The sequence below is a fragment of the Elephas maximus genome, chromosome 22 (assembly GCF_024166365.1).
Source record: "Elephas maximus indicus isolate mEleMax1 chromosome 22, mEleMax1 primary haplotype, whole genome shotgun sequence".
NCBI lineage: Eukaryota > Metazoa > Chordata > Mammalia > Proboscidea > Elephantidae > Elephas > Elephas maximus.
The window spans coordinates 10,777,303-10,795,341 of NC_064840.1; the positions used below are offsets into that span (position 1 = coordinate 10,777,303).

General features: G+C 44.6%; 1 protein-coding gene across 1 annotated transcript in view; it reads left to right on the forward strand.

The window, feature by feature from the left end:
* The first annotated feature begins 264 nt into the window (after positions 1-264).
* Positions 265-18,039, forward strand: part of RPH3A (rabphilin 3A) — a 284,485-nt gene continuing 266,710 nt past the window's right edge. Inside the window, exon 1 of the mRNA XM_049866506.1 lies at positions 265-332. The gene's annotated coding sequence lies outside the window, so the exon portion shown is untranslated. The remainder of the gene's footprint in view (positions 333-18,039) is intronic.

An 18,039-nucleotide genomic window follows, 5' to 3' on the forward strand; every position in this document is an offset into this window, starting at 1 on the left:
GAAAAACCCAACTGCAGACAACTTTCTCTTTTGGTGGTGGTGGTGGAGGAAGGAAAGGGGGTGAGGTGGCGGTCCTAACCCTTGCACTGGGCTCATTAACTCTTTAAGAGTTTCTCCCTGTTGGGGGTGTGAGTGAGGATCATTCGCTGCTCCCACATCTAAGGGCAGTGCGTGTGTGTGTGTGTGCGCGAGCGCGCGCGCGCGCGCGCGGGGGGAAGCCGGTGATCGCGGATCACGCGCGGGTGGCCTTGCCCGCGGCGGTGGCAGTGGCCGCAGAGGCGACACCGCTGGAGGCCGAGGAGGGGCCGCCTACTCACCGAGGCTGCGGGCAGGTAAGGTGCGCAGGCAGCGGCTGCAGGGAAGGGGGCGGGCACCGCAGGTCCTGCCTTCCGGGGCTGCAGCCTGCGCCTGCCGGGTGTCGGGGGGTGTGTCTGGGCGCGGAGGGGGACGCAGAACACTGTCCCCAGAAATGGGGCTGCTGGTGCGAGAGGATGAGCTGGAACTGGGGGTGGGGCGACGAGGGAATTGGGCGGCGGGGAGAACGCACGGGACCCGCGGGATCGACGTGGGGTGGGGGGCGGGTCAGTACAGGGGTGTGCGAGTCCGGCGAGCAGAAAACAGGTGGTCGCGGGGTGAGGGCTGTCCCTCCGGGCACGGCGGCCGTGTGCCTGCAGCCGCCTCCCTCTTCCGGGCTAACACTCCCCTGGGGTAGCTAAGGGTGCTGGATGTGCGCCTTCCCCAGGGGCTCCCCGGGATGTGTAGGGGCACCAGGGGCCGCTCATCAGGCCTGGTCAGGCTGCACCTTTTTTAAGCTGGTAATAAGAGTGGGAGATACTCAGCAGTTCCTACACCTGGACACTTGAGAGAGGGTGGGCGCCTGTCGGTGTGGGCCAGACTTTACCTCCCACCCCCTCCTAACGGGGCATGTAATCTTTCAGGGATTAAGGTTTCCACAGCTGGTAGGAGAGCTTCTTCAAGTGGCCTCACAATAGCTTTTTTACATTTAAAAAAATCGTAGTAAAATATTAACATTAACATTTGCTATTTTAATGGTTTTTAAGTGTGTAGTTCAGTGGCATTACTTACATTTACAATGTTGTGCAGCCGCCACCACCATCTCTTTCTAAAACTTTTGGATCATAGCAAACAGCAACTCTGCATTTACCCCATCCTCCCGACTTCTAATTGACTTTCTGTCTCCATGCATTTGTCTATTCTAGATATTTCATAAGGGGCCCTGGTGACATAGTGGTTAAGTGCTATGGTTGCTAACCAAAAGGTCAGAAGTTCGAACGCAACAGCCGCTCCTTGGAAACCCTGCGGGGCAGGTCTACTTGCCCTATAGGGTCACTATGAGTCAGAACCGACTTGATGGCAATGGTTTCAGGTTCTAATTGACTTTCTGTCTCTGAGCATTTGCATATTCCAGATATTTCATATAAATCATGCAATATTTGTCCTTTTGTGTCTGATTTATTTTACTCAGTGTAATGTTTCTGAGGTTCACCCATGTTGTAACATGTGTCAGAATCTTATTTCTTTTCGTGGTTGAATAATATTCCATTGTACGGACTGGCCGTATTTTGTTTCTCCAGTCTTCTGCTGGTCGACAGCTGGGTTGTTTCCACCTTTTGGCTGTTGTGAATAATGCTGCACTGAACGCTGGTGTACGAGTGTCTGACTGACTCCCTGCCTTCAATTCTTTTGGGTACATATCTAGGACTGGAGTGCTCAGGGCCCAGTGACCCTGAGTATCTGTTTTATTTCACGTCCTAAACCAGGGGTTGCAAACTCAGATGCTTCCAAAGACCAGACAGACAAAAAATGATTCCCAGCCCTCACCTGGTCCCACCTATATGCCTGACACTGTCTAAAGAGCCTTATACATATTATTTTATCCTTACCACCACTCCCTGAGTTTGTTCCTTGTTACTACAGGTTTCCTCCACTATCTGAAAGTAAAGCATTCCTGTGAAACCTTTTGTAAGCCGAAATGGCGGAAAATGAAGAAGCAATTACCATTAATTTATATGGGAAAAAATTTTGAGTGTTCTCAGACTCAAAAAATAGCCTATTAAATCATACCATAAAACCTAAAATAACACTAACATATAGTGAAAGCAGGAATAAGACAAATAAATGGGGATAAAGCCCAGGTACTCGCAGTTCAAAGCTATGATGGCTTGATGCTGAGATGTGGTGTAGTTCCTGGAGAAGCAGCTTGGCCACGACAGACAGTCCCTAACTGGGACACAGGCCCTGAGTGCCATCCCCTTCCCGGGTTAAGGGTGCCACCCTCCCCCCTCCCTGTTACCTCCCTTCCCAGCTCATGAGAGTGTCCAGCATCTCAGCCTTCCAGGAGGGACTGGGAGCTGCCCCCTGCAGCCCAGGGATGGCTGGGCTAGGTGGAGAGGAGCCTGGGAAAAAGCCAGGAAGGAGGGGCTGAACCCTACCCTCACGGGCACCTGGGATGGAGGCCCAAAGAGAGCAGATGACAGGAGGCAGATGGCATCCACTGGAGGAGAGGGGTGACTGGTCTTGGCTCTGCGGCGCCTGGGCCACAGGCACCTAGGGAGGCTTCTAGAGGGAGGGGGCAGAGACAGTCCCTGGCCGCCTGCCCAGGCTCTCTGGGAGGCTGGACACTAGATTATGCCCTGCAGGGCAGCTGGAGAGAAGGGTAGACAAAAGAGGCACAGTGGGGAAGGAGTGTGCTGGAGGAAAGGAGGGGATCATGAAGCAGGGAGGCTGGCTGGAGACCCATGGTGCTGCCCTTTCCCACCCTCAGGGAGCTGCAGAAAGCCCTGAAGGCCCCGAGATGAGGGGAGACGCTGCCACTCTCTGCTGTTGGGGTGCGTGCTGCCTCTTTAACCATCAGCTGCAAAACAAACACCGCTATTTTCACTTTTCATCTTTTTCGTAAAAGCGAGTATCTTCAGATTTCTCTCATTAGCTAAAACAGGTACTAATGTCGGTCTTTCATAAAGGAGAAGTAGTGCAAAGTGAACTTTTGAAAAGCAGGGGATACATGTATTCTCATTTTACAGATAAGAAAAATTGAGGCACAGAAGGGTAAAGTTACTTACCCAACATCACAGGATGGGGACCCAGGCAGGGTGGCTCCAGGGTGCCTGCCGAGTGGATGGACCGTGGGGCTCAGCAGAGAGCCATCAGGGGCCAGACCCTGCTTAACTTCAACCCTGGGCTGACAGGCAGGATTGTGGGCTCAGGGTGGCCAGATGTCCGATTTCTTTAGAAGTCAGAAAACAGAACATTAAGTGAAATCATCTTTAGATTTTGGCAATTAAAGTTTTTATAACAAAAAGTTTTAAACATACACTAAAACAGAGAAACTAATTATGATACAGTTTTTAAATTTTTTAAAACACTACATGAGCCAAATAAAATGTGTTCAGTTGCCACCTCTGTCCTAGACACCTCTGGCTGTTCGCGGCCCTAGCCTAAGCCCTGGCTCCTCAAAGTGTGGGCCTGGTCCAGCAGCATCTACAACCCCACTGCTGTGGACTCACAGCGACCCTACAGGACGTGGCAGAGCTACCCATAAGGTTTCCAAGGCTGCAGTCTTTACAGGAGCAGACTGCCACATCGTTCTCCTTTGGAGCGGCTGATGGGTTCAAACCTCTGACTTTTGGTTAGTTGTTGAGCACTGAAGCACTGAGCCACCAGGGATCTTGGGAGCAGGTGAGATATGCTGATTCTTAGGCCCCCCCCGCCCCCGCAAAAGATTCCAACTCATAGACGCCCTATAGGGCAGACTGAATTAGCCTCTGCAGCTTAACAAGCTTCCCAGCTGATCCATAAAACCAAAACTGTTGCCATCAAATCAATTAGAACTGCCCATAGGGTTTTCAAGGAGCAGCTGGTGGATCTGAACTGCTGGCCTTTTGGTTAGCAGCCAGATGCTTAACCGCTGTGCCACCAGGGCCTCAGCTGACCCATTGGCATGTTAAAGTTTGAGTGATGCTACTCTAGCCCTCTTTGCCTGGACGAGTTTCATCAGCCTCATTCCTGGTAGGTCTTCCTGCCTGCAGGCATTCATCTATTGAGTCGTATGTTAACACTCGTCAAGTTCCGATCTGGCCCCAGGTAATTTGGTGGAGGAAAGGGTTTTCTTTAGGAAGGCTTGACTACACAATAAAACCAATAGTGTCCATACTGGCTTTACCTCTTCAGGGCCCTGAGCTGTTCCCTCTTGTAGATCTTACAGGATTCTTTTGAAGATGAAATGAGGTATATATACTAGTTAGGACTCTTCAGTTAAAAGAGATAACTTAAACCAGTTAAGGCAAAAAAGGGCGTCTTTAGATTCAAATGAGCCCTGAAACCTTGGTGCTTTGTTGCTAAGCAAAAGGTCAATTGTTCAAACCCATCAGCAGCTTTGTGGGAGAAAGATGTGGCAGTCTGCTTCTGTAAAGATTTCAGTCTAAAAGGAAACGCTATGGGGCAGATCTAATCTGTCCTATAGGGTTGCTAAGAGTTGGAATCAACTCCACGGCAACAGGCTTATAGCTTCAAAAATTGGGAAAGACTAAGGGGGAGGGCTTCAGGCATGGCTAGATCCAGGGACTCAAACAATGTTACTGGAACTTGGTCTACCTCTTGGGAGGCAGGCGGGGCAGTGGAGGTCACTTTACCTGGACTAAACACAGACTGAGAGTGGGAGGATGGTGGTATTTACAGAAAAAAAAAGTAGGAATAAATGCTTGGCTGGAAGTATCAGAAGTCCCTTACAAGAGTCGAATAGCTCTATTTGTTATCATTCTTTGTGTTTTTGTCTGATCCTCTCCTATTAGACTTCAAGTTCCTTGCACGTAGCGTCTCTATCTTCCCATCTTTGCATCCCCACACACAGGAAATACTGCGTTTCACACAGTGATGCCCCAGAAGTACTGACTCACATGGAATTGAGTAAAGGAGAGATTCAGTCTTCTAGACACTGGCCTCAGGCAAGAAATCTCTCTCCGTCTCTGAGTTATAGTGGAAGTCACTGTTCTCACGCTTGTAGCATAAAGAACATCACAGACTCTGCTGTTGGATGCCTTTGTTTTCCTCACTGCCACCCCTCAATTCAAAGTCATTTTGTCCCTTTGCAGGTGCTGAGCAGCTAGGAAAATGGACCCAGCAGGAGACAACTTCAAACAGTGCAGGATTTTATTATGCAAAGTATCAGGGTTTTTCTCAGCATGACCCCAGCAATAGTGGCTGTCTGTGATTGTTACCTCTAAGCTGGGGAGGAAAACAGAAGCTTTCAAAAGTAGGAGTCCGTTAAAGGGAGCTGCTGATTTCCATTTTGTTTGGGGCCAAGACTCTTTTCAAAGGCAAAAAAAAAAATCAGTAGCTAATCAAAAAAAAAAAAAAAAAACCCAAACCCGTTGCAGTTGAGTCAATTCCAACTCATAGTGACCCTACAGGACAGAGTAGAACAGCCCCATATGGTTTCCAAGGAGCACCTGGTGGATTCCAACTGCTGACCTTTTGGTTAGCAGCTGTTGCTCTTTTTTTTTTTTTTTTAATTGTACTCTGGATGAAGGTTTACAGAACAAACAAGTTTCTCATCAGTTTGTACACACATTTTTCTATGACATTGGTTAACAACCCCACAACATGTCAACACTCTCCCTTTTCAACCCTGGGTTCCCTATTACCAGCTTTCCTGTTCCCTCCTGCCTTCCAGTCCCTGCCCCAGGGCTGGTGCGCCCCTTTAGTTTTGTTTTGTTCCATGGGCCTGTTCAATCTTTGGCTGAAGGGTGAACCTCAGGAGTGACCTCATTACTGACCTGAAAGGGTGTCTGGGGGCCATACTCTCAGGGTTTCTCCAGTCACTGTCAGGCCAACAAGTCTGGTCTTTCTTTATGAGTTAGAATTTTGTTCTACATTTTTTTCCAGCTCTGTTCAGGACCCTCTATTGTGATCCCTGTCAGAGCAGTCAGTGGTGGTAGCTAGGCACCATCTAGTTTTACTGGACTCAGTCTGGTGGAGGCTGTGGTAGATGTGGTCCATTTGTCCTTTGGACTAATTTGTATCTTTAGTTTTCTTCATTCTTCCTTGCTCCTGAAGGGGTGAGACTTATGGAGTATCCTAGATGAGCTGCCGTAGCTCTTAACCACTACACCACCAGGATTTCCAGTAGCTAATCAGGATTCTTAAAAAAGGAAAATAAACAAAACCCAAAAACCTCAATGCACAGAAATCTGGGAAGGACTACAGAGGGTTAGAGGTCTTTCAGAGGTAGAATACATGGAACTGGATTTCTGTTCTTGGTTCAACCTGAGAAGCCTTCGTGGCACAGTGGTTAAGTGCTTGGCTGCTAACCGAAAGGTTGGCGGTTTGAACCTACCAGCCACTTCATGGGAGAAAGATGTGGCAGTTTGCTTCCATAAAGATTTCAGCCTTGTAAACCCTATGGGGCAGTTCTACTCCGTCCTATAGGGTGGCTATGAGTTGGCAATGGATTTTTGGTCCAACCTAAATGCGGAAGAGAGGGGGGAGTGTAGGCAAGATCTGAGAGGGCCTCTGAAACATTTCTCCTATGGATCTCATCATTAGAGATTGATGGGTTCAATAAACTCCTATTTAAAAATGCAAATATATCATCCACTCACATTTTAGTCTGAACTAGCCACTTTCCAACAGCTGGGAGTTGCAAACTCAGCTTCTTACTCAACTTCTTACTTGTAAACAAGTAAAGCAGGCTAGGCCAAGAAGTACAGGCATAGTGGGGATACGATGAATTGGAGAGTACATAGTCCATCTACAGGGAGTAACTGCAATTTAGCTCTAGGCAATTAGCACAAGAAATTACAGGCTCTGTGCTACTACATTTGGTGTAGGGGGGTGGGATCCCATAAAAACCCACTGCCGTCGAGTCGAATCCGACTCATAGCAACCCTATAGGACAGAGTAGAACTGCCCCTATAGAGTTTCCAAGGAGCGCCTGGTGGATTCGAACTGCCCACCCTTTGGTTAGCAGCAGTAGCACTTAACTACTACGCCACCAGGATTTCAGGGTGGCGGGGGTGGGATAGAAGTTGGAAATCTAGATCTTTATATGAAATCTTCCAATTAAAAAAAAATTATCAAAAATTTCACCTTGTTCATCTACTAGCTCTTAACTTTTCTTCATTACAGGTTGCCAATCTAATGAAAGCTATGAAAAATCAAACCCATTGCCATGAAGCTGATTCTGACTCACAGTGACCCCATGGGACAGAGCAGAACTGCCCATATAGGGTTTCTAAGGAGTTGCTGGTGGATTCAAACTACTGACCTTTCATTAGCACCTGAGCTCTTAACCACTGAGCCACCAGGGCTCCGTGAAAGATATACAGCCAGGGAAATTCGTACATTATTATTGTACTTTAGATGAAAGTTTATAGAACTAGCTTCTCATTAAACAATTAGTACACATACTGTTTCGCAACATTAGTTACCAACCCCAAGACACGTCAACAGTCTCCCCTTCTCGACCTTGGGTTCCCTATTACCAGCTTTCCTGTTCCCTCCTACCTTCTTGTCTTTGCCCTGTGTGCCCCTTTAGTCCCGTTCTGTTTTGCGGGTCTGCTAATCTTTGGCTGAAGGGTGAACCTCAGGAGCGACTTCATTACTGGGTCAAAAGTTAAAATCCAGAGGCAATGCTCTCAGGGTTTCTCGTCTCTCTCCAGTAAGTCTGGGTTTTTTTTTTTTGTGGATAAGAATTTTGTTCTACATTTTTCTCCAGCTCTGTTGGGGACCGTCTATTGTGATCCCTGTCAGGGCAGCCTGTGGTGGTAGCCGGGCACCATCTAGTTGTGCTGGATTCAGCCCAGTGGAGGCTGTAGAACTTGTTGCACATTATTTTGTATACAATTTCAAAAAGTTCAGAGAGGATGGCTCCAGTTCCATTGTGTGTCTCAAGGTCTGAACTGACCCCTGCCCTGGTATTTAAATTTCCCGAGAGTCTGTGATTCGCTGGATTTGCCACATCCAACATGCAGCACTACTATTGGGCAGGGTTTCATTCACGCTCTCGCTTTCTGTTGTGATTGGTTACCTTTAGTTCTGCACTAGTTCTGGGTACAATCAGCTGCACCCAGGGCAGCAGGGCAGGCTTTACCCAACACACAGACTCAAACCACTATGATTTTTTAATTTTTATTGTGCTTTACGTGAAAGTTTACAAATCAAGTCAGTCTCTCATACAAAAATTTATATATACCTTGCTATATATTCCTAATTGCTCTCCCCCTAATGAGACAGCCTGCTTCTTCCCTCCATTCTCTCTTTTCGTGTCCATTCCACCACCTTCTGACCCCCTCTGCCCTCTCATCTCCCCTCCAGACAGGAGATGCCAACATAGTCTCAAGTGCGTACTTGATCCAAGAAGCTCATTCTTCACCAGCATCTTTTTTCTATTCCGTTGTCCAGTTCAATCTCTGTCTGAAGAGTTGGCTTTGGGAATGGTTCCTGTCTTGAGCTAACAAAAGGTCTGGGGGCCATGATCACCAGGGTCCTTCTAGTCTCAGACCATTAAGTCTGGTCTTTTTATGAGAACTTGGGGTCTGCATCCCACTGCTCTCCTGCTCCCTCAGGGGGTCTCTGTTGTGTTCGCTGTCAGGGCAGTCATCAGTTGTAGCTGGGTACCGTCTAGTTCTTCTGGTCTCAGGCTGATGTAGTCTCTGGAAATCACTGTGATTTTTAACAAAGTATCTCAGGGGTTTGTTTTCTCAGAAGTAAACTGTGAGCATAAAGGATCCTTTGAACTTTCCAGAATGCCTCCTCACTGACATTTTTTTCCTGATTCTCTCTCCATTTTGAAAACAACTTCTCTCCCTCCCTTCTTCTTTCCTTTTCTATTTTTACTTTTTTTAAAAAAAAATCTGGTAGTTACTTTTAATTTTTATAATCTTTAAAAAAATTAGGTTTCTTGTATACAAGTAATACAAGTACATAGTTTAAAATTGAATTTATAACATATTTATAACAAAGTATTAGCTTCCTCACCTTCAATTCCATTCCACAGAGGCAACTACTTTCAACTCCCCTAGCTGTTTCTTATGGAATTTACCCATCTCCATATTTTTAATCTTGATTTCGACATTTATTTCTAGTTATTTCATTTATTCTCTCACTAATGAATGAATGAATAAATGAAACACATATGGCTCTCCCAGATAGTGTGGATACACAGGTGAGCAAAACACAGAAGCAGTTCCTCCTTCCTAGAATTCCTGACTAGGAAGGGGAGCCAGACATTAATCAAAGAATCACACAAAAATATGTTTAAACTGCAATTGTGATAAATGAACCCAAGAAGGAGAGACTATAATGAGAGGATTTGACCTGGTTAAGGAAATCAGGGCAGGTGTCCCTGAGAAGTGATGATCTGAGGTCTAAAAAATGAGCAGGACTTAAAAGGCTAAAGTGGGGGATAGGATAGAGTAGATGGGTGGAAGGAGGAAGGGAAGAGCATTCTTGGCAGAAGGAACAGCATATGCAAAGCCCTGTGGAGGGAAGGAGCATGGTGAATTTCAGATACTATTTCCCTGACTGCTTGGAACTACAATCTCACTAAACGAACCTTCATGGTAGGGACTTGAAGAGAGGTATTGTCCTTAAGAGCTGGGCTGTGGGTTCAAATTCTGCCTCCTTGACCTGTTAGCAGTGTTATCTTGGACAAGACACTAATCTCTCTGAGTCTCAATTTTCTCATCTAAAAGTTGCCACAGAGAGCATGAAACAACCTAATTCTTGTAAAGTTTCTGCCCAGGGCCTGGCAAACATTAAGTGCTCAAAAAACACTTGTCGATATTATCGCTATCTTTTTTTTTTTTTTTAAATATGAGCTGACAGAAAGCAAACCTAGGCCAAATCCTGAGGTTGTGAAGGCCAGCATAGTCAGGAAGGCAAACAAAGCTTTGATTTGCACTGATGACCACTTCTGATGTCTTCAGATGATCGTGGAGAAAGTATGGGCTTTAAAAGTTACCCTGAACTTGGCATTTCCTGGATCTGCAGCCATTAGCCTTGAGAACCTAAAGTGCTTCAGAGCTGTGTGAAATTTCAATCTCACTCTCTATTAGGACAGTCTGGGCACAAGGTAGAAAATGGATGCTTTATTCAGGACTAGCCTGCTTAGAATGTACCAGAAGGCTCTGCCTCCATGTCCAAGGCACAGAATCCTGAGATTCTAGATTTCCACCAGAGAGGTGTTGCTCATTCTCTTTCTATCTTGCTCAGGATCCTCAACCCACTTTATTTTGACCTTGCTTTAGTTTCCAGTTGGTGAACACCCTGAATCTAGGTGACAGGCCATTTATGGTTTGGTTTGTTACGACATAGGCATTAGAGTTGAAGGAAGTACAACCTCTTTCTCTGTCTGTCTCTATCTTTCTGTCTGCCTTTTAACCTGTTTTTATCTCTCTTTGCCTCTATATGTCTCTTTGTCTATCTCTGTCTTTTTTGTCTCTGGTTCCTCTCCATTTCTCCATTTCTCTCTGGACCTAACATTAAATTCTTTCTTTCTCTTTATCTCTCTGTTTCTTCCTGTCTTCTGCAGTCCCCATCTTTCCCATCTTCCAAGCCCTTCTTTTACATTTGACGACTATGACATAGTCCCCTTCAGATGAGGTTGCTTTTAACCAAGGACTTAGCTAACATCTACTTGCTCTCAGTTGTTAACCTAAAGTTTGGCAGTTCAAGTTCACCTAGCACCATGCAAGAAAGGCCTGGCAACCTGCCTCTGTGAAGATTACAGCCAAGAAAACCCTATGGAGGAGTTATACTCTGTAACACATAGGGTCTCCAAGAGTAAAAACTGACTGAAAGACAATGGGTTATCAATGGGTTAAAAAAAAAAAAAAGGTTAGCTAACATAATTTCATATTTAAGGATAGATGAGGGGTGGTAGCTGGTTTGCACTTTGATGTAGTTTAGTCAAGATAGCCTTTTTATTAGCAAATTTGTGCAGATTGGTTTACAAGACGTGAGATGTGACTAAAATACTAAGTTACTACACTGTCAAAGCACTAATGGATCGGGAAGGTAAATTATAGAAGCGCGTTCCCCCGTAGGAATTACACTGACATTCAAAATTAACTTTTCTTGATACTACGTTTGCTGCGTTATGCACTGGCTTTGGGGGTGAACATTTAAATCCAAGTTTTTGGTGAGCGCTTTAATAGACGAGAACAAAAAAAAATTACAGCAGTAATTAAATTAGGAGGCAAAATTGTTCTTTGGTTACTTCCTGCAATTTTGCTTACCTTGGGGAGTATTAGTGAGAGGAAACGTTTTGTAGAGTCTTGACAAAATTAAGATTATCAGCCTTTATGGAAATGAGCAGGTCTACAGATAATTCAAAATGTCTGGGGGAAAAAAATCATAGGTAGCTTAGTAAGAGTGTCAAGGTTTTCCTTTCTCCCTTTTTCTTTTTGTTTAGTTTTCCTTCCCCTCTATATCATGCCTGGGTCATTTGCCCGCAGTGGTTGAGCCAAACGTGAACTGACATTCAAAATAAACCCATTGCTGTTAAGTCGATTCCAACTCATAGTGACCCTAGAGGAGAGAATAGAACTGCCCCATACGGCTTCCAAGGCTATAATTTTGACAGCAGACTGCCACATCTTTCTCCCACAGAGCAGCTGGTACGTATGAACTGCTGACCTTCTGGTTAGCAGCCGAGCACTTTAAACCACTGCGCCACCAGGTCTCCTTGACATTCAAGATACTGGGGTTCAATACTAGTTTTGCTGCTTACCAGCTGTGTGACCTTGGACAAGTTATTCAACCTCTCTGGTCTTCCTTTTCTTCATCTGTTGAGTGACAGGGTTGGACTAAAAAAAAAAAAAGATGACCTCTGAAGTTTTTTTTGCAGGTCTAAAATTCTTTGACACACACCAACAAATGCTTAATTTTTTAATATGCATTTTCTCCTGTAACGATGAGGACAAACTCACTAAAGAATCTGGAAAAAAAGAACAGATGAAAATTATCCATAGTCCTATCACCCAAAGAGCCACTGTGAACCTTTTGGTACATTTCCTTTCAGTCTTTTCTTTTTTGATATATAGTTAAAAAAAAATCTTGGTTGCTTATATTGTACATAAGTTTTGTATTTCTCTCCACTTTTTTTTTTTTAATTTTGGTTTACTAATTTTTTCTAAGCATTTCTCTATGCCCTGCAGGTCTTTATGAACAACATTTCTAAAGGATGCGTATGTAATATTTCTCTGGCAGCCATATCTTGATTTAGGTAACCATTTCTTACCTGTTTAGTGGGCATTTTGGTTGATGCCAGTTGTTCTCTTTTATGGCTGTGATACACATCTTTGTTCATGAATCCTTCTCCACGTTTTGATTTTCCTTGTGTTTATGACTCTCCAATGGCTCTATTTGTATTCCTTGGGAAAACATAGAAAAATCGTCCAGAAACCACCTGAGTGGCTTTGAGAATTCTACCCGGAAGTAAAACTTACTTTACTCTGCATAACTGAGTTGACTGTGTGTCAGAGGAGGAGCTCTGGTGGTATAGTGGTTAAGCACTCGGTTACTGCTAACTGAAAGGTCAGCACTCCAAACCCACCAGCTGCTCTAGAGGAGAAAGATGTAGCAGTCTGCTTGCATCAAGATTACCGCGTTGGAAACCTTATGGGGCAGTTCTACTGTGTCCTATAGGGTCCCTAAGAGTCAGAATCAACTCAGCTGCAATGGATGGATGTGTGTGTGTCAGAGAGCTGTGAGTAGCTGGGAAGTGACTGCCTTTCACCATTTATTATAACCCGCACTTACCGGCAGCCTCACGTTAGGCATGACCTAATTTTCATTCCCTTCTTTTGTCTGCCTAGCTAATAACAATGACAACAACAATAATAGCAGTTACTGTTAAATGCACTCTATCTGCCAGGCACTGTGCATGATCTCATTTCATTCTCACAATAGCCCCTCTGAGGTCTGTGCTATTATTTCCCACATTTTGCAGAAGAGGAAGCTGTGGCAGAGAGAGGTTAAGTTCATTTCTCAAGATTACCTGGGAAATAGGATTTGCACTCAGTTTTTTCTTATCCCAGTTTAACCTTTTAGCCACTTTTAAACCATTCCCCAAGCGACTCTCCCAGCAACTAAAAAAAGGAGGAGGGAAAGAAGGAAGGAGATCAAGAAGGGGAAAGAAGGGAGGAGGAATAATCCTTTGTGTCTCTCTAATGTCTAGAGAAAGCTCTGCATTAAGAGGTAGGGGACTCAGGTTCAAGTTCTAGCCTGGCTATTCAACAACGGTGTGGCCTTGAGCCAGTCTCGTCTCATCTCTGTGCTTCAGTTTATCATCTACAAAATTAACGGGCTAACGCACCGCATCTTAAGGGGCCTCTCAGACTCTATCAACCCGGGGTTGGTAGGAGTGGATTCAGGGAGAGATCATAGCTGGTGAAAATGGGGAAAACCAAGGCTAAGCAGGTACCTGCTGGGTCTTGTCACATGAAAATATCCGAGCCTTCGCATTTTGGGGTCTCATTGGAAATGGATTAAAGCTTGGGTACAAAAGGAGAACTGAGTGTGAAAGTACTGGACGCCTCGGGAACCCAAGGGAGTACCTCCGTTTCCCAGTCAAAGGACCAGTACCAGTTGCCATCAGTGGACTCCGACTCATGGTGACCCCTGTATGTCACAGTAGAAATGTGTTCCACAGGGTTTTCAATTCTTCCTCAAGTAGACTGTCAGGCTTTTCTTCTGAGGCGTCTCTGGGTGAACTTGAGCCTCCGGCCTACCGGTAAGCAGCCAAACGGGTTAGCTGTTTAACTAGTCCAAGGAGACCACGGGTTTTCACGTCCTTGTGCCTGAACTAACATCCACTACCTAGGAGAAAGAATCTGATTGGCCCAGGCAGGATCACATGTCCACCTCTGATCCAATGAACGGTGAGTGCTGGTGGCGAGGTTCAAAGATGGCGCCCCAGGGTCCACGCAGACGTGCTGGACACCCCAAAGGTGTGAATCACAGATTGGTTGTTCAGAAATCCAAGGACAGAATTCTTTCCTCTGGTGGTACGCCCTTGGTTCCCACATAGTGCGGGTAAGAACCCAGGCAGTTGTTAACAGACGATAGAACTTTAAGTTCGCTATTTCTCATTTTGTGTGAAGTGGCTCTTCCCAGAAGGAATAAACACAACTGAAGATGCTCAGAGGGGTCAATTATTGTGCAAGACTTTGAGGTGTGTGTGTAGGGATGGTGATAATAATGCGTTTCAGCCAAGTTTTATTTGATAATTTCCCACAGAGTGATATTTTTTAAGGAATAATTCGCACGTGAAAACCTGAATGGCCTCATCTCTCCATGTTGAAACTCATGAAGCACTCACTATCCCAAATGTGGGTAAAATGGTGGGGGATTCACTTGCGAGGCAAAAGAGAGTTGGCACACCTCGAGTCCTGATTTCAGGATTCGGTAAGGCCCAAGCGTCCTCTAAATAAGTATAACTCAAACTTCAAATTGTTTGTGAATTGCCTAGAGTGGTTACTGAGATGCAGATTCCTAGTTCTCCTTAAAAAAATAAAAAAATAAAAATTTTTTTAATTTTTTTAAGATTCAATTAATCCGAGGAGGGGCCAGGGAACCTGCTTTTTTAGTAAGTGCACCAAGCTAGGCGTGATGTTGGTAGTCTGATCCATTTTGTTGCTTTCCAAAAAAAAAAAAAATAAAATAATACTGTGAATCTGTTCCCCAGTTTAATCTTCAAAAAACCAAGCCCGTTGCTGTCCAGTTGATTCTGACTCATAGAGGTTCTATAGGGACAGTAGAACTGCCCTACACGGTTTCCAAGGCTGTATCTTTATGAAGCAGAATGCCACATCTTTCTCCCTCAGAGCAGTTGGTGGGTACGTGTCATATAAAGGTTAAGCTGCCTTAGTTGAAGTGAGGGGGTGAGGGGCTCAGCGCCCTGCTTGTTCAGCCTTTGTTCCCCTCCACCCTTGTGATAATAGTGGCGATTTATTGATTAGCAGCTTGAGGTACTGGCAACAAAGTAATGAGTAAGGTAAACCAAATTCCAGCCCTTATGGAGTTTTTATTCCTGCAGAGGAGGCAGACAATAAGTAAGTAAACCAATAAATAAATGAGATAATTGCAGGTTGTGGTGTTTTGAAGGCAAATATAACCAGGGGGAAGTGCACAGAGAAGCCAGAGGGCAAATGTGTTCCTAAAACAATCTAAATGTTCAGCAACAACGGATGAATGGATAAACAAAATGCAGTACATACATAAAATGGAATATTATTCAGTTATAAAGCAAACTCGGATGTGGATGAACCTTGAAAACATCATGCTGAGCAAACTAAGTCAGTCACAAAAGGACAAATATTATATGATTCCACTTAGATGAAATATTGAGAATAGGCAAGTGTGTAGAGACCAAAGTTTATCAGTGGTTACAAGGGACAGGCAGAAGGGGGTTCATTGCTTAGGGGTTACTGAGCTTCTGTTAAAGGTGATGGAAAAATTTGGAGATGGATAATGGTGATGGTTGCATAACATGACGAACACAATGTCACTGAATTGTACATGTGAAGAATGTTGACATGGCAAATGTTTTTTTAAAAAAGAAAAAAGGACAAGGAAAGCCTCTCTGAAAAGGCATTTGGGCAAAGGTCTGAATGCACTGAGGGAGTTAGCCCTGGGAAGATTTGCGTGGACAGTGTTCTAGGTAGAGGGATTGGTAAGGTCAAAGGCTATGAGAATGGTATGAGCTTTATGTATTCCAAGATCAAGTAGATGATGAGGCTAGTGATCTGGGAGAGGGTGGTCAGAGACATAGGTAGAGACCAGGTCATGTAGGGCCTTGCCCATGACCTCTTATGAGGCCTTGTATATGATAAGGTATTTGAATTTTATTTTAAGTATAATGGCAGCCATCCTTTCATTTAATCCTCACAGTAATCCTATGAGGAAAATCCTTATTTTACAGTTAGGGAAGTCGAAGGCATTTACCACTTGTAAGTGGGAGAGTGAGGATTTGAACCCAGAGTGGATGATTTCAGAATCCTGCTGCTTACTACCACATGATACTACCTCTCAGATATTTCAAGAGCCTAGCATCAAATTCCTCCCGGCAGATCCTTCATGGAGTGGCAACAGGGTGTAGTGAAAAGCTGTTCCAGCCACTTGTTAGCTATGTCTTTCTGGGTTAAGACTTCACATTTCTGAGCTTTGTAGAATGGGAAGGCTGTCTTCCTTGCCTAGCTCATCTCATAGCATTCTGAAAACCAAAGAATAAAATTGCTTTGTCAACTGTAAATGCAACATAAATGTTATGAATTGTTATTTCATCTCCCCTCAATTTGACTTAATCTCTATTTCACTTGAGGAAACTACAACAACAACAAAACCTTATGACTTCTGGACATTTAAAGCCTCATTTATCCCACTCTTGGATCAAAGAAGAATTCAACCTGAAATTACAAAAATATTTAGAAATAGTGATCATAACAGTATTATTTATCTGTATTTTTAAGATATAGCTAGTGCATCATGCAAAGACATATTCATAGTCAATACTTTTGATACTTCTGGGAGTGACAAAGATCATGAACTTTGGAGTCAGACTTGGGTTCAAATCTCAGTTCGGTCGCTTCTGAGTTGTATGACCATTGATAAATGACTTAACATCTCTGAGTCTTAGTTCCGTCTCCTGTAAAATGGCAACAATAGCACCTACCGCACAGGATTTTATACTTGCTCTCCCTCTGCCTGGAGTGTTTGTCTCCCAGATACTTGCACGGTTGGCTTTCTTATTTCATTCAGGTTTTTGTACAAATGCTGCATTGCAGAGACCCCCATTCCCTTACACTTTATTTTTCTTTATATCGTTTATTACTTCCTGACTTTATATCGTGTACTTATATTTTGACTGTTTGTTTCCTTCAATAGAAGGTCATCTGCATGATGGCAGAGTTTGTCTGCTTTTGTCACTGCTGAATTGCTGGGATCTCGAGCAGTATCTGGTACCCAGTAGTATTTAATGCATACATGTTGAACGAATGTGTGGTGCATGGTGTGGCTGAGCCAAAGGCTAAGAGGGCCAGCGTAAGGGCCTCAGCAGAAAGCCTCTCTCACAGTAAGCCCTCAATGAATGTTGAAGGTTTGTTCTTCCTTCACATCTTCTTCAAACCATTGTTTTAGTCTTGAGCCCTTATTACAAGGTATTCTCTTCCTGATTCTAGATTATAATCTTCTTGAGGTCAGGGATGGTGTCTTTCAGGGTTCTGTAGTCCCTGCCTCCCCCAGCTCAGTGCTGGGTGCATTGAGGAGGTTGAGACAGGGTTCTTTGAGAGAACTGAGCTTTATAGAAGTGAGATTCTGGGCCTCTGTGACTTCTGCCATGCCCTTTTATTGCTAGGCACAAAGAAGTTGCTCAATAAATATTTGCCAAACAAATGAAAACGGTCCTTTTACACACACCATTAAATGGGGCAGACTGTGAGCGTTGGTAAAGTTGGATTCTGAGAGAAGCTCGGTGCTTGAATGCACCATTTAGACCCTGTAGGGTCCTCCTGCCTCGCTCTTTCTGTCTCCCCACCACTCTCAGAAGCTGCGCTTTGACTTTTCAGAGGCTCAGTTGAGATCCTTTCTGTTGTGTGAGGTCTGCATCTGTAGAGGTGAATTCAGACCCCTTCCCCCCAGCATCACCAAGAAATTGTGGGGTCTGGGTAGACAGACAGGTAATTGGCAATGATACCAGAGTGTGATACGTCATTTGGGGAGTGGTACAGGGGCTGCAGGAACATTCAGCTGGAGTCCCTGAGTGGTGCAAACAGTTAAGGGGCTTAGCTGCTAACCAGAAGGTTGGAGGTTCAAGCCCAGAGGTACCTCGGAAGAAAGGCCTGGTGACCTGCTTCCAAAAATCAGCCATTGAAAACCCTATGGAGCACACATGGGGTCACCATGAGCTGGAGTTGACAGCAACCTTTTTTTTTTTTTAAGTAATTTGACCAGGCCAACCTGGAAAGGCCATTTCTCCTGCATTCCCTACCATATTTTAACATCTTGCACAAACACAGT